This window comes from Saccostrea cucullata, unplaced genomic scaffold (genome assembly GCF_032062105.1).
Source record: "Saccostrea cucullata isolate Sc308-1 unplaced genomic scaffold, CSIRO_AGI_Scuc_v1 ctg2297, whole genome shotgun sequence".
Lineage (NCBI taxonomy): Eukaryota > Metazoa > Mollusca > Bivalvia > Ostreida > Ostreidae > Saccostrea > Saccostrea cuccullata.
In genome coordinates, this window is record NW_026923228.1 from 86,106 (window position 1) to 102,175 (window position 16,070).

The following is a 16,070-nucleotide window of genomic DNA, read 5'->3' on the forward strand; positions in this document are numbered from 1 at the left end:
TGAACATACATCACAAGATATTGAATATACATCACAAGATTTCGAATATACATCACAAGATTTCGAACATACATCACAAGATTATAGAATATACATCACAAGATTTCGAATATACATCACAAGATATTGAATATACATCACAAGATTTTGAACATACATCACAAGATATTGAATATACATCACAAGATTATAGAATATACATCACAAGTTTTCGAACATACATCACAAGATTATAGAATATACATCACAAGTTTTAGAATATACATCACAAGATATTGAATATACATCACAAGATTTTGAACATACATCACAAGATTTTGAATATACATCACAAGATTTCGAACATACATCACAAGATTTTGAATATACATCACAAGATTTCGAACATACATCACAAGATTTTGAATATACATCACAAGATTTTGAATATACATCACAAGTTTTCGAACATACATCACAAGATTTTGAATATACATCACAAGATTTCGAACATACATCACAAGATTTTGAATATACATCACAAGATTATCAAATATTGCAACGTTTGACATGCCATACAAGGACCTCGATTCTTTTTTATTTAAACATAATAATAATGTAATTATTATGAATCAATTTATTTAAGACATTTTCGGAATGAAATACCGGGACTCTTTTGACAATGAGTCCCAGTCTTTTAAATTGTCATTCAAAATATTTGTTTAAGATAAGTATAACGAAATTTTGTATTGATTTTGTTATTCAAATCCTTGAGAAACTCAAACGTTAATTCACAGAACTCAATTTAAACACTGATATATTTGCCGATCCTACTTTACCACTCCTTTTACAGTATGTTACAGAACCGGATAAAAAAAAAGTACATATATGACCAGCCCAAAACGCTGCAATTTATGAAAAACGTCTTAACTTTGAAAAATAATTGAAGAACAAGAACAGTGACCAATCTCACAAAAGATGCCAACAACAAGATAATTAGTAAGACAATGTTTTATAATTAACCCCAAACCATTATGCTGTCTTTATTATTCTTCTGCCAACATTTTCATGAAAATGTCACATAAGTACATACATGTATTGGTTTGGTAGTTACTGTTGTAAATTTCTTTGTGTAAAAAGAACGATAACTAAATAATTAGTAAAATTAAAGATTAACACTTTCCATAATCATTTTATAACACAAAAGTTTTATCTGGTTTATATATATTCGTTTAATCTTCTCTAAATTTTAGAATCATTTTGAACATGTAGTCCCCTTTTCTTCTTCAATTATTTTATTTTGTAAATTGATTAAATACTTTGTACTATCTAGTTAGAAAAAAATAACTAAAGCTTCACTTAACCACTTGTTGACATTGATTCCCAATTTAAAATTCATAGTTTGAAATACAGATTATACACGATCGATTTGTACCGTCAGCGAATTGTAGATGCTACAATGTACATGTATAAGCACAATTAACAAAGAGCAGTAACTATTTACCAGAAAACGTTTTAATACTCTCTATTACCTAACTTCTTCAGAAAAAATAAGTAGAATTCTGACATATAGATGTACATGTATTCTTTTTAGTCTGGTCCGATTTATAGAAAAAAATACTTCTAACGGCAAATAATTATTATTTGGTCCAGCATATTTTTTGACCTATTTCGAGAATGCCGAATCCGAAAAAATATGCTGGCCTTCATGAAAATGGCGTTAAAGAGGTCAAAATGGCGATTCAAAATGGCGGACATCAAATTTTTATATTTTTCTCTCAATATCTTTCAAAAAGGAGAAATAATGTGTGAATATTTCAATGAGTGTAATATAAGTGTAAAATTAATAACAGAATGCTAACATTATTAGTTTAAATCAGAAAATTTAGTCGTTTCTACACATAATTCGAATTTTCTCAGATTTTTTGGTCTATTGTTCTATATTCCGCTTTTTTTTTTCTCAGAATTTTACATTTGAAAATATCCATACACTGCAGATTTGTATTTTTTCTTCTGCGTCTCACTATTCTACAACTGAATACTGGTGCAGCTGTAAGTTAAAAGTCAAAATGGCGATTCAAAATGGCGAATATTCATCTCTTTTTTAAAAATTATTTCTTAATGTCGTTTACATAGGAGAAAGGATTTGTGAATATCTTACTGAGCGTAGTACAACTATGTAAAATACCAACAAAACACTAATTTGATAACTTTAAATTGGAAAAATTTAGTCTTTCAAATTTGAAATGTGTTAAATAGCTCAAAATGGCGATTCAAAATTACTTCTGATACACTCGAATTTCGTTGAAACTCTTAATTCTGGTTCGTTTTGCAAAAATAAATTAGTTTTTTTAAAATATATATATAGTATATCGATAAGTCCATTAAATATGAACAAAAAATACTTGAAAATGACTTAAGTTTTTCCAAATTTTCCCCCTTCGTATTTGACCGTACGTGTTCCAAAGCCTTTGAGGCCCCGTCCACCTAAAATCACTCCCCATCCTGTAATTATCAACTTGAACTTCTTTCTAAACATCCCTCGGCACACCATCAAATATAACTGAAGAAATTCTTGTCCGATTTCATCAAATACTTTGTTCTTGCTTTTTAGCACTTATAAGAACTTATTATTATCCCCAAACATCTTCTATTCCAGGTTTATTTGGTATATGTTTCAGTCTGTCTTTGGAATTTTGGTATTTTAAACACTCAGGTAAAATGGTGCCCCGTGTCAAGGATGACAACCCCCTTGGCATGTAAAAGATCGTTTCTCTGGAGTTCGAAAAAGAGTAAGCTCACTGGGGGCCGCCAGAGAAACCAAAATCCTTCAAAAACCTTTAATTCAAACTGATAGTCTGCCGAAACATGGCTGAAAAATTGCCGACTCGGCGTTAAACAATATACAATCAATCAACCAACACTCAAGGAACAACACATTTATGTTCAAATGTTAAAAGTCTATTTTGTTATCCAAAACCATATGCAAAATGAACTAGAGGTACTGTTAGCAATTAGCTCACCAAATCAAACCTTGGTCTCCCATAAGAGTATGATGACAGTGTCCATGTTTTGCAATGAGAAACCCAAATTATGTGTCGTATCAAAAAGGGAAGTAGGAGGTCACAATGGCAACATGTAATAAAGATTCTGTGAAAGTTTCATCAAATTTCATTCAGTGGTATGAGAGGAGTTGCGGATAAGAGATGGGTACCCCAAAGCGTAACAGACGGACGGGACGGACATACCGATTACTCTATACCCTCCCGCTTTTCAAGCGGTGGATATAAAAAAAAAACTCTGAGACATGTAGCTCTCTAATTTGTGAACTCGTATACATTTGTTGTCTTTTAGGGTAGAAAGGTCATTCTATTAGCAAGAAAATTCTCAAACTTGATCATCTTAAATCACATTGTGTACATATTTTGGTATATTTTGGTGAGAAAAGTTATGCAATTTAAGAGCGCCTGCAGCTTCCTCGTGATTCCTATCACTTACAAGCGTTCGTACCAATAGGCCTAAGTCATTCCTGATTTGGATCTAGTCAAACTTCTCTTGACAACAAAATTTTCTTGAACACTTGAAGAACTTTACAAGGCAACTTGATCCATACTTCTTTGTTAGGATAGTGTAAGGTTGTATCAAGAATCGAGGGGGGGGGGGGGGTTAAAACAAACATTTTCTTCTTTCAGATTTTGTAAATTTAATTTTTTTTTAATTCATATACACTGTTCAATACAAAAATATCCTTTCACAGCATGAAATATTTGAGAATCAGTTGAATTTTTGAATGAGAATAACAAAATGCAAATGTAGGGACACAGAATCAGAGCTGGACAATTCACAAAATTTATGGTTTACGTATATTATACTGACAATTCTAAATATATATGTTTATATTTGGATATTATGATAATATATTCTGATTTATATGATGTAACAATTTCTAGCCCTTTAATTGGTCATGGTCAATCATTTTAAAAATCATACTCAGTTATGTTGCACTAGACCTTCCACATGAACATAAACATTTATTTTTTTTCTACACTGGACTAAAAATAGATCAAGAATTCCCATCAACTGATGTTCACTCGCCTTAATGCTCGAGGGATACTGCTCTTGGGGTAGCTTAATTTTCATATTGTCTTCAAAACAGCAATTATTGTATGATACTATTAACTTTTTATATGAAGAAGCATTGGGAGACAGGTAAAAGGTAAAATGTCTTCGGAAATGTCGTCAAATATTTATCTTAACAATAGAAGTAATTAAACAAATTTAAAATTCGTGTTATAAAAATCCTAAGTCATTAACAAAAATTTCCTCCAACTTTCATTGCATATTTGAACATTATTTAATGAATAAAAAAACAATTCAAACTGTAATTTATTTTCTGCAAAACGAACCAGAATTAAGCAGTTTGGGTACTCAGTATTTTACGAAATTCAAGTGTATAAGACGTCATTTGAATTGCCATTTTGAGCTCAGTAAAATATTCAAAAATCCTTTCTCCTATGTAAACGACATTAAGAATTCAATAATTTGAAGAAAAAGATGAATATCCGCCATTTTGACTTTTAACTAACAGCTGCACTATCATTCAATTGTAGAATAGTGAGATGTAGAGGGAAAAATACAAAACTGCAGTGTTTGGATATTCGCAAATGTAAAATCCTGAACAAAGAAGAATATAGAAACAATAGACAAAAAAAGTCAGAGAAAATTCGAATTAAGCATAAAAAACGACTACATTTTCTGAGTTTTACTAATAATGTTAGCATCTCATTATAATTTTTATAGTTTTATTACACTTAATTAGATATTCACTCATTATTTCTCCATTTTGAACAACATTAAGAGATAATTGAAAAAATTTTGAATTTTTGAATCGCCATTTTGACCTCTTCAACGCCATTTTCATGAAGGCCAGCATATTTTTTCGGATTCAGCATACTCGAACTAGGTTAAAAAACTATGCTGGACCAATTAATGATTATTCGCCGTTAGAAGTTATTTCTAGCCTTCTTTTTAAAAATCGGGACCAGACTATTTCTTTAATTTTACATTTTACTTTATTTACCAATGAGGTTAAATGATATGACCGGATATAAAATGGTTTGAATGCTAGAATGCTTCACAATGTTGAAAAGTAAAAAAGTAAATGAAATATATTGAGATACCGAACAGTAAATCTAATTTCTTATTGGCGTGTTTAATATAAACTGTAAGGCCATTATTCATTTCATATATTTGTCATCGGTCAGTTGCAAAATTACTTTGTTCAAAACATCTTGATTTACAAACAGGTTCTCTGTTGATATTATAAAGATGCTCGATTTTCTGATTAACAATAATTATGTGCTTTTTGGAGACCATGTCTTCCAACAATCTATTGGAGTTCTCATGGATACTACTAGTATTTGCGCCCCGTTATTAGCAGACCTATTGTTGAATTCAGTTAAATCAGAATTTGTTCAAAATCTGATATGTAAAAAGAAAAGGAAAACATCGCCTGTGGCCTTCAATTTGTCATTTAGATATATTGTAAATTAACAATGGTTATTTCCATTTTTCTGTCGATACGATATATCCGGCCGGTGAACTTGAAACAAAAATATTACAGAGGCTGACATATCTGTTTCATATTTCGATACTTAACATGAAAGAGACTTTAATGGTAATCTAACCTCCAAGCTTTATGATAACATGATAATTCTAACTTTTCATTTGTCAACTAACCTTACTTATGCAGCACTATACATCACCTGCATACGTCGTTTATATCTCAGTTGATTCGATACCCAAGAGCATGCTCCACGTATGAACATTTTTTAAAAGGTGAATTAGTTACAGACAAGTTGCTGAAACGGAAACAACAGCATCAGCAGTCTCGTTTAAAGTCATCATTTTGTAAGTTCTATGGTCGATATTATGACCTTAACAGCAAATACAATTTATCATTGAGTCAAATGTCGATTGATTTTTTTCATACTGTTAGGCCATTATATACACATTGTCGAATATTTTTACAGTTATTTCCCGATCATGTCACACGGCGGGTGTGCTGTTCAGCAAGGAATGATAACTCCTTGAAATCTTATTCCCTTCTGATATTGTTGAATTTCCCTTGAATGTCAATATGCCAACAAAGAAATTTACACAGTTAATGTAAGTAATATTCTTAACCACGAATGAGTCCAACCTTGTATTCCACCATAAATCTATTTCACATTGAAGAAATATTTTTTTTTTTACAAACATACATCGACTGTTGTTTCTAAACGTTTGATTACAAGAAACTTAAAGGCCATGATATGGATTATTTGAAATATATAATCCTCCATCATGCTCATGTTCTTCTTCACGCTAAAAATTTATTACTGCTGGGCATTTATCAATGGTGACGTAAATATGCACAATGTACATGTAGTTAAAATTCGAACCTTAATTCATTTATTTTTAAATAGAATAAATAAGAAAATTTATTAAACCCCGATTTTCATCTTCTATCATTATTTAAAAAATATTTTGAATTCTGTGGAAGTTTAATACCAGCGATGGGACGGACATGAAAAGGAAGACCTTGGCACTTTATCAGAATTGATCATATATAGTACTAGTATTAACATTTTGTTACAATCTCGCATTGAGCGATTGAGGGGCAATATAAAAACCATTTAACCTTCTGTTTTCAGTAGATCAGAAGATAAAAAAAATCAAATAGATTACACGATCAGCATATGCATGTGCTGGTCCGAGTTGCATGACAATGCAGGTCACAGCATTGTCTTTTAAGGGTCATTATTTCTATTATAGTATATTAAAGCATCTGAGTTTTAATTCTATAAAGTGGTAATCTTACTTATACTCATAGCCCCCTTTCTGATATCATCTAAAATCATTTGTCAGATTACAATATTTTCAATATTCCACACTACGAAAATGAAAATAATATAATGAATTCCGAAACTTCATAAAACAAGTCTACAAAGAAACATTGCGGGGAAAAAATAAATGTTTTAGAAAGCGGTTTATAAAAAAGTGTAAACTGCCCCAAGTTATGTTATATCGTATAACAAAGATTAAAATAAACTTCATTCCATATAATTTAAATTCAGAGTAGACAATGAACCAAATTTCCTTCTAAAAATGGCTTCAAATAGGGCATATTTTAAAAGTAACGTCAAGCGGAGTTGTATGTTTTTGATGAATTCTCATTGTGACGTAGGAAAATAAAGTTATAAGATATAAAGTAAATAATTTATCCAACCAAATGATGTGTTACAGCGGAAGAAGTAGGTATAGTTTTAGCTTTATTGTGCCCTAAAATGTAATGTCATCTAAAAGGTTTGAAACTGGCTTAAATATTTGTGAAGTATATGACTGTGATAAATCAGGAAGAAATATTGCATGAAAGATTACCATTCTGCAAATATGAAGTCATAAATGTGAAACATTTCTCTATTTTAAACAGAAAACACCTCAAAATGGCCCAAGTAATCAAGGGTTTTTTTCCTTTAGAAAATAGTGTCATAGCAGTGGCTCACTTTAATTTTTTGATATGTTGTGTAAAAGTCAATAAAAAGTCACATATCTCAAAATCTTTGTGGGCGATGCCTGTGAACAATATAACCTGAAAGAAAATTCCATTGAAAACTGGTGTCTTCTGCAACTTTTTAACAATGCTCATGTTTATGACGTCACAATTAGCATTTAAAACACCTTTGAGAAAAATGATTTGTATGATTTTTCTGCATGGAATTCCATTGATTCAGAAAGTACGAGTTTTCATCTTTTACACCAGATTCAAGTTTTTTTTAGAAAATCACAGGGCAAGATTTGTATGGAAACCATACCTTGTTCTTAAACAACTGTTTAAAAGTCATAGCCAAAGTTAACATTTTTTCAAGATAGGTCAAACTCCGGGGTCAAGGTCAAATTGTCAAGGTTGGTTTCTAAAGAAAGGTCTTGTCACAAGGATTTGATGTGGGAAGTATGAAAGCCATGGCACCAACCGTTCAAAAGTCATTGCGAAGATTAAAGCTTTTGAAAGTATTAGTAGGTCAAACTCCAAGGTCATGGTCAAAGGGTCAAAGTTGTTGGTATCCAATGAAAGGTCTTGTCACAAGGATTGCATTTGTGAAGTATGAAAGTCGCAGCACCAACTGTTCAAAAGTTATGACCAATTGCAAGGTTCAAGGTTTTTTCAAAGTAGGTCTATATCCAAGGTCAAGGTCAAAAGGTCAAAGTTGTTGTAACCAACAATTTTATTATTCAATACAATTTCTGTATTAAATAGTTTACTCTGTCCTGTTAGAACATCCATGTAAAATTTGTTTCAAAAGAAGTGTATTTTATAAGCAAAAAAGTTGGACAACAAAGAAACTTCAACTTTGCAAATTTATAAAGGAATAATAATTTAGGTTATTAAGAGTTACATGTATCTCTCTTATCTGAGTATCGACGAACCTTCAGGCTGGGCTAAAACAAGTGCAACATATAAGGAAGCTGTATATTAAGAATAATGTAAATTTGAAATTGTTCAAATCACGACTCCGGGGTTACGGTAAGTCTGGTCTATCAAAAATACAATGTATCTGTTTGTCAAACCTTTTGTTTCATTTTAATACCTTTAACAGATTTAAAGCTTAAAAAATGACACAAAAATATGTTACCATGATTATTTTATACAATGTATGAGTACACACACAGCTTTCAAAATGCACAGAATACAGTAGTATGATTTTCTTTATCAAGTTAATGCTTAATACAAAATATGACATTGAATTTATAACTAATAAAAAAGTGATATTACGCTCTTGCTAAAAGAACAAAAAAATCATTTTGTAGAAAATATTAATAAATACATTTTAAAAAAATGCAAACAACAGTATAATTGAATGTTTTTGAAAATTTTAATTGTGTTTTTCATGCTTTTTTGAAACCCTTTTCATACCAAGAATCCCATTTCTGCTTGATCTTTATAGATTACAAGCAATTGAAAGGGGGATTACGTTTAAAGGAAAAGATAAATATAATGTAGAGACAGTATTTAAGCTCAAGATTCATTTAAACAATAAAGACGGGGAGAGGAGCAACCAAGGACCTCTAAAACATCAGATGTGAGATCATGTATAGGGGACTAAGTATTCCTCTACTGACCACTCAAAAAGTCTCAGTTAGGACACTTTCCGTCTTTAAATACTTAAACAAAAAATTTATATTGAACTTTACCGAGTATTCCACTCATATGTGTTATGCGTTTAATTTCATTTAACATGATACTTTTATCGGTCGGATACCTTAATAAATTTAAATCCTAATAAATTATGCTTTGCTTCGGAATTTTGGAAACCCTTATACTTGAACCACATTAAATCTGACTAAAAAGGAATAAATTATGAACAGTGGTGAATTTTAATGTTTCCACGAGTCGAAGGTGATTTGCAAGTGTAAAATAATCAATGCAATGTTTAAAAGAGGCGGTTAAGCACACAGGGGGGGGGTACTTAAAATGATCATGACATTATAAGATCTAAAGACCTTAATTACGCTTTCTTTTGTGCGTCGATGTACACTTATATGCTATTTTAATATTATTTACTCATTAAATGTACTCATTAAATAAACTAATGTAATGAAAACTGATATTCATGAATTATGAAATATTCTGTTTAACTAAAAAAGAAACCTAATTTAGAAAAAGAAACTAAATTATTTTTCCCGTCTGCGATTTTTTGGAACAACCTCGTATATATATATATATATATATATATATATATATATATATATATATATATATATATATATATATATATATATATATATATATATATATATATATATATATAAAACCAGAGGCAGCGTTCTCAGGTATAATTTCAAAATAGACGGACCAAATTACATGTTCAATGCTTCGAGTGCTTACCAGTATCACCACTTTTTTTCTTTCTTACATGTACATTAAGTTTTTGGTGAACATATTTTTATCAAACTGTCGAGGTTTGTTCTGATCTCATTCATTTTGATATCTTGAAAGACCTGTTTCAAAATATGGAGTGTTCTTTTCTTTTTAAGCAATATTGGTGAGAACCAGAAGCATTATGCTACTTATAATTTGTGAATTTGAAATTTAATTCGATTCCAAAGAATCGAAAGTCGAGTTTAGTCGGGAATGGTGAAATTTCCCCTTTTTATAAGTGCACCGTTCTGACGTTTTCTTGGCGCGTCAAATATGAAAATCGTGTAAAACGCCCAGAAAAAGTCAATATTTTGGACAAGTATTCTACATGTAGAGCTTCGTGTCATGTGTTAATTGGTTGTTTCAAGAGGCAACTTTAGAGTTTATTTCTACAGTTTGAGTTTAAAGAATTCTTTGTAAAGTGTTAGAACAAATTTCCAACCATACAACAGAAAGTAGTGAAACAGCCACGTCTATTACACTTATGTTTTATTTTAGATATAATAATTGAAGACTCAACAATACATTCATGGAAGTCTAGAGAACGACTTCAGGAAAGAGAGATAAGTCACATATTTCGCATTGTAAACGCCTAATATGTATCTTGCTTGTTTATAACTTTGATTTTGACATGTTCGCAAATTGAATTGATTAGATGTCTTAAAGATAAACTTATTCAAGATTGGTTGACTTTTTGTTTGTTTTATTCCCTTTGAAAATAATTTCAGTCATATGAAGCGTCACCGCATGCGAAGGGGAGGCTTCAACATTATACATTTTCTCTAAACGCAAGACCAGTGAAGAATTAGAGGTGCGAACGCCATCCTCGATTTTTATGGACTCATTTGAAATATTTACGGAATATTCATGGAATATTCATGGAATAAAAGAGATGCTTTTTATTTCCTGGCAAAGAAAAAAGAAAAATCAAGAGTGTGCCACAAGTCGAAATTTTCCAGCAGAGAGAGCATTGTATTTTTGTTTCTTTGCTTGTTTAACATTCATTTGAAATTGTTTTCTCATATTGAGACGCCGCCTACCGAAAGTGAGTCATGTACCCGACACTTACCGCTTTCAAGCAATGAGGGATCTTTATTTATGCAAGCACCTACTTTGACGTGAGACCTCGGATTATATGATCTTATCCGAAGGACTGGTATGCATATCAAACACCAGAATGAACCCTGAAGTAAGGAGCAACTCCGTACTCTGTGAAAACACCATGAAGACCAAACTAAAACTGTCAATTTCAAAAAAAATAAATATGTCGTCCAGAATATTTTCAATCTCACAGGGTTTCGCTAGCTTAAGCTATGTCATCTCAACCACTGAGCTACAAATATGATGTTTTAGCAAGGGAAAATCAATGCAAATGTAATAGACATAAAGGTAAATATTTTACATGTGTACACTGGAGTTGAACATGGATTTTTATGTCCCACTCCTAAGATTAATTCCACATTCAACTAAAAAACATTAAAAATTCTTTGTTTATAATCTTAGAAATCTATAATTTGGCTTTATTTCATACACCCCTACTAATGTGTTCGGAAACTTTAATTTATTTTTCGGTGTTCTGCACATTATAAAACCCGATGAGTTCAGAGTAGCTCTGACAGTGGCTCTGGCGTGAGCTAGCGAGACTTCAGCGAGATAGGGTAAATTATTCACGGAAATGTGGCTAGGAAGTGACTAGCACGTGGAGACATAGTAAACAGAAAAGTTATGTTGTGTTTTAGTTTTCAGCACCCTATAATATCATTCTGTAGAAATGTACTTCAATCGATCTTTCTTGTTGAATTCATTCAAGTTTAAATTATTTTTAAGTATTCTCTATGATACAATTTTCTGCTGTCATGAATTAAAATTTCTTTTTGTACAAATATTTTGCATGGGAACCGGGACTATATTTTGTGGCGTCAGATTAGCAAATGGGGCACCAATGTGACTTTAACTGACAAATCACATGAATGAGAATCGCATTATGGGTTACTATACGAATACTACAGAAATTTTACGCTTGATAAATTCCTTTATTGTACTGTCGGTGAATACAATTGAGAGGTGGATTCCCTGGCCAACACACGTGATCACGAGTATACTTATATAAAAAATGTTTTGTCCATTTAAATGCATACGAGATGCTGCTCGTTTTCCTTATCTTTGAAGTGCTGGTGTTCTGAACTTGACACGAACTACTTATATACGTTTTATTAAACATATTTTTCTCTTGTTAACAACAAATTAAAAACGCCCGTGATATTTTTAGTAGTTTCTAATGTTTGCATTTTGTTCATAAGAACATTTTTTTTATTTTGCACTCCATTGATATGATCATAGATTGACCTGAACCACGTGTTCGAAGTAACATGTAAACATGTATTTGGCGTAAACGTATTCAATCAACAATTGGTCAGTTGCTCGTGGTAAGATCCTCTGTGCGCATTAATAGCAATAGCCATATAAGGCAAACAAAGGTTTGTCAGTGTAGATGAAATTACACATTCTTTACCAGCGTATCGGTCGCTAGTGAGCTGTAATTTTTGCAGTTAAGTATAAGATGTATTAATTGTTATTTAACCCCCCCCCCCCTAAGCCACCCATTTCTGTTGAAAATCATGAAAGTCTTTCAGAAAGGTGTGGAAACACACATTTTTCACAGGACATGTTTCAGAAGAAACAGACTATAACAATTTCCTGTTTACTGCCAATTTTATTTATAAAACCGGATCTACCCTATAACCTTTGAATAGGTAAACCTAAACCACGTGTCTTGAATTTAAATCACAATAACATTAGTAGGGGTGTCATAGGTTTTTGAAGAAAATTGCTGAAATTTAGTGAAATGTCGTTGCACGTATCTGTTGAGTTTTCTCAGTAACTGCTGTTTATATTTCAAGGAGTAAAGTCAAAAGAGAAGTAATATAATTTTATCTTAATGGCTTGATCCTCCGACATATCTTAAAAGTTTAAAGAAGTTTTTGAAATATGGTATAGGTATGGTTAATTAAATTCAGTTTGGTGACAGGAATTATTCGCTGGATCGATTCAAAATAATAAAAGAAAAAAATAATTTTAATCCACCCTAACACGATTGGAAAATAAAATTATTTTTTTTCTAGATAGCATATAGTACCTTTTTCACTATATAGCAAATAGTATCTTTGAGGCAACTAGCGTAAGCTACGCAATACCGTATCTTTACACCCCCTCTTGAAAAGTGGGAGGGTATATAGTAATCGGTATTTCCGTCCGTCCGTCTGTAACGCTTTGGTCAGGTGATATGGAGGAGTGAGCATCCCCTGCCGACCATCCCCCCCACCTACCCCCCCGTTTGCTCCTTATTATGATCAGTAAACAACTGAGAAATCCGTCGTCAATACATTATGTAGATAATGGACTAATAATTAGTACGGAAAAACGTCATTCAGCATTTGACTAAATGATAAATTGTATTATTTAATTGTGATAAAGGTCATTGTACCGACCATAGAACTTACGAAATGATGACTTTAAACGCGACTGCTGATATTCTTGTTTCATTAACTTGTTTGTCAATAATTAACCTCGTTTTAGAAATTGTTCATACGAAGAGCATTCTTTTGCGTATGTAATCAACTGAAATATTTAAAATCCGTATGCAGGCGATGAAGGTTCATCTTAAAATTATTGAAACTTTAATTTTCAGACGGGTTTGATTGACACATCTTTGCACTTTCACAAATCTTAATAATTAGAAAAAGTGGCAATCTTGTTGTGTATATATGAAAAATATAAAAACAATTATCCAGAAAATTCAGAGTAGAAATGTTCGAAAGCAAAACATACACACGGTATATTGCCAGTCCGTGTAGTTGTGGTGAGCAGACTTTAACAATTGAACGCACCCGGTGAATCGTAAACATCAACAATAACAGAGCTCGTGCCCTGTTTACATATATTCTGCACTTCTCATGGGTGTGATCAATTTGCTGAACTCTGTACACAACACTTAGCGCGGAGAATGCTTGTGAAGGGGTTTTGATTTCTAACATTTCTACTCTGAATATAATTATTTTTCTGGATTAAAGTCTTGATATTTTTCATTAATACACAACAAGATTGCCAATTTTACTAAGTATTATGAATAAAAGTAAAATTTGTGAGAGTGTAATTATGTGTCAGTTAAACCCATCCAAAACTTTGAAGCTTCAATAACTATAAGATGAAATAAAATTTTTAATATATTTTTGTGTGAAATGCTATTAAAATGCATAAGTCGTGATATTATACAGAAAGTATTAACTTCAAATCTGTGTCCATGCACATTTAAAGGTTTATTGTAAGACCGATGCCCATGACTATGCTTGCATCTCTGTGTATGGTTAAAAAGCTTCATTACATGTACATTGTTACCTTAAGAACTGGAAGGATTCCCAACACAATCGACAATGCATTACATCCATAAGGAAAGGTTGTCTCAAGTTTTCTAATTCAAAATTTTTCTCGTTGTTTACAGAAAGGTGTGCTCAGTAAAGGATTATCGGTATGGTGGTAAATCTTTTCTAGAATTCTAACTTTCATTGACAGAATAGAATGATCAGGTAAATTAAAAAGCTTTTTTAAAAGTTGCTGGCCCACATTATTTATTTGAAATCTATGTCCTGATATTCTTTTATTAAGTGATCCTTTGATAAGCAAGTCTACAAAGAGTACATTCTATTTCTAAGACAACATTAAAAGATTTGCAGTTTAGATTTTCTCAAGTTTTAGTATATGAGCTATGTGCAGTAAGATTACTGGTGAAAAGAGGGTTACTTATCAAAATGTCACAGATTTTATAGTTTTTTGCAGAACATTTTGAAATAGAACACATGTAATCCGAAAAGGAGTCTTCAGCTATATCTATAATAGAGACCTTATATTCTATCTTTTTTTTTTTTTTTTTTTTTGAATTATTGGCTTTATATTATAAATTCATTATTAAATAACTAGAATTAAATATAATGAAAAAAAAATAATAAAGAAAAATTTTTAAAACAATTAAAAGGAAGAAAAATAATCATTTTCTTTAATATTAATAAGATAATTTGTGTAATTTGATTGAATATGATCTTTATTAATGAATAAATATTTTTAAAAGATATAAATAAGTTTATTTTAACTTTAGAAGATTCTTCAGAAGACAGATCTAATGATTTTGGAAAAAACGGTAACAGTTAAAGTTGCTTTAGGATGTGATTTGCTTAAAATCATACAGTAAGGAAAACGACTTGTCAAGATTTTCACGTATATGCCAGTAACTTTATATGCTTCTTAATAAGCCAAAATACAAGAGAAAACCTCTCATTTCAGATTACAGTAAAATTTGTTGTAGATTAATATTTACTTCTAATATTGGTTTGCACAATTTTTCACATAATTAATTTCAGTTGAATAAACTTTATTTACGAGATAAGGTAAAGGTAGAATAATAAGTTTTTTGTAAATGTATTAAAAACCCAAGAATTTACAATATATGAAATTTTATATGTCGTCAAAATATGGATAATTGTTTTGATATTACGGGCTTATGCAATTGTATCTACCCCTTTTATCGCTGAATATTTACAGTTTATCCTTCAAATAAGGTTAACTTGCTTTAGTTGTCAATCAAACCGTTAAAATGGAACTAATATTTTCTTAATTAAAAGTTTCATTGTCAATATATGTCATTCACCTTATATTTTCAAAATCAGATTTCACTTGATTTAGTTAATTATATGTTTAACCAGGTTTCCTCTCAACATGCTCAATGTTGAAATTTTTTCAGAGTGGTTGATATCTCATTAAAATCTCAGAATTACACAAAAATGTATAAAGATTGAATTGAATATTATATAATATATAGGAAAAGACATAAATGATCACTTAGAATCGATAGAACTGTATAGATAAAATACACTACATGAAATAGAATAATATATGTACATATAAATAACTTAACATTTATTTTTTCTTGTCTATCAATTTTATTATTTTACAATGCAAAACCAGAGAATGAGGACCAATCTCGATATGCAAATCCACCAGTTTTGTCATGTGTTTTTATCCACACTTTATCGTTCTTTCTCATCCTAATAACAGCTGACCCTGTTCCAGACGCATAATT